The following is a 2,341-nucleotide window of genomic DNA, read 5'->3' as shown; positions in this document are numbered from 1 at the left end:
AACAGCTTAAGTATACTGTTCAGGAAATGATGTCCCTGTCTTGTTTTCTCCGTACTGGTCTTTTTCTCTTCCCATTTATCACTTTATATGTCTCTGTGTGCCTCTTAGTAAAGACACACAGTTGAAGTCTGAAGGCCCTAGAGATAGCTTGCATGGCTCTGAACACCAAGTTTACTACTTCCTAGCCAGGTAACATTGGGTAAGCTTCTAATATCTCTAAGCCTTGGTTTTTCTGCACCTGTGAAATAAAATAACAAGTGTTCTTACCTCATAGGGTGTTGTAAGCTCCTAAATGACTAAATCTATGTACAATGTACATAAAAGTCTGGGGCACCTGGATGGCTCATTGGTTGAGCGTCTGATTTTGGCTCAAGTAATAATCTCACGATTCGTGAGTTCAAGCCCCGTGTCAGGCTCTGTGCTGACGGCTTGGAGCCTGCTTCGGATTCTGTGTCTCCCCCTCTCTCTCTGCCCCGCTCATGCTCTTTCTCTCTCTCTCTCAAAAATACATAAACATTAAAAAAATTAAAAAATGTATATTGGTTTGCCTGACATAAATTCAGGACCCAGTGATGGTCCCTTGAACTGCACCAAAATTCACAGTAAAACCACACATGCGTGACAAGTGCAGGTGGCCAAGTAGGAACCACTATAACATTTTGCGCTTTTTTTTGTGGTTATTATTATAATTGGTCCAATCTTTTAGGAAGGTGAGATTAGACCTGGAATTTCTGAATTATACTTACTCTTTTATTCCTTGGTTCATCCAATCATTTTTTGAGTATCTCTTTTGTTCCTCTGTGATAGGCATTAACTCATCTTTTTGGTACAGTGTCCCTCATATTTCCCAAGCAGAGCTCACTGCCAAGTTATAATGACCCATAAATGACTTGTCTGTGCCTCAGTTTCTTCCAAAGTAAGGGCCATAATAGTAGATTCTTTCTGAAATTATTGTGAAGACTAAATATGTAATACATGTGAGGTGCCTGGCAGAAGTGCCCAGTCATAGTGAGTATTTGTTACATCAAATCTATTTATTAGTGCTATTATTCTTTGCTATCATTATCCTAAATGACTAAAACAAAATGTGACAAGAGCTAGTGAATACATATGCATAAAGAATCAAGCAAATTAACAGGCAGAAATAATTAATTCAGGCTCAAACATTTGAGAAATATTTCTCAGGTAATGGTATCTTTGGACTGGGATTTTAACAACGAGAAGCAATTTTCCTGATGGGAAAGGGTATTTCGGGGTTGGTAATAAGCAAGAACAAAAAAATGAAGGATAGATCATGAAAGATCTGGAAGATAGAGAGACACTTGATGATTTGAAATAATTTTATAATCTTACTAATCCATGGTGCGCAGCCCAGTGTCTGACATATAGTTGTTGGATGAATGAATGGATGGATGGAGGGAGGGACAGATGGAGGGAAGGGAAGGGCAGGTGGAGGGATGGAGGAAGAGATGAATGGGGGATGGATGGATGGATGGATGGATGAACTTTACACTGGCCTCAGCCTCCTTTTCATTGATGGTTACTGGAGGCAAATCTGAGATGACTTTTTTGTACCTCAGACTGGGTTAAACATCCCTTCCTAAGGCTTCCTGCACTTTGTTCAAAAGGGCCACATATAATCGATGAGCAAACTTGATCCTACAACCCTCAAGAGGCAACTGTGTGAAGAGTGCCTTTGAATTTGTGGTAATACTACAGACCTCAAGATTCCCATAATGAATCTGGCTGTCAAATTTTAGAGGTTGCCAGAACTAATGGGAGAAGAGAATCCTCACTTGCAAGGAGCCTCACCTAAGTGTTTTCTACCTTCTGGGAGTCAGCCAAACACTGACAGTATAAAACTATGGATTCAGATCCCTGTCCTTTGGTGTTGCTTCTAGCCTTAAACTGCCTCCTCCATTTACGAAGGCCGTCAAGGGAAGAGCCCTGGCTTTGATACATTTTGGAGCATAAGCCCTTAAATGCCTTGCACGATGGACAATGCTAAATGCTTCAGTTGGGTACATTTTTTTCCCTTCTTGTTTCTCTCCCCTTTTGATTTTTTTTTAAACTGCCTGTTGGATGTTTGGTGCCAAGTTAAAAAAAAATCAATAAGCCCAAACATTACAGCAGCAAGTTTAATATAGCTTACCTTCCTGGAACAGGCCTCAGGGAAAGCGAGAAGCATCACGTTAAAACGGTGCTGAGCTCACATCTCAAAAGATACCTGGGATGGAAGGGACTAGCTCAGCAAGATTTTGATACCTTCAGATGCAAATGAGACAGCCCCTGCAGGACCAGGCTTGGTGTAAGAGCATGTTGAGATATTGTGGGGAAATGA

Source organism: Panthera tigris, chromosome E2, assembly GCF_018350195.1.
Source record: "Panthera tigris isolate Pti1 chromosome E2, P.tigris_Pti1_mat1.1, whole genome shotgun sequence".
NCBI classification, from domain to species: domain Eukaryota; kingdom Metazoa; phylum Chordata; class Mammalia; order Carnivora; family Felidae; genus Panthera; species Panthera tigris.
The sequence above is the reverse complement of the archived record's forward strand: the minus strand, read 5'-3'. Positions refer to the sequence as shown.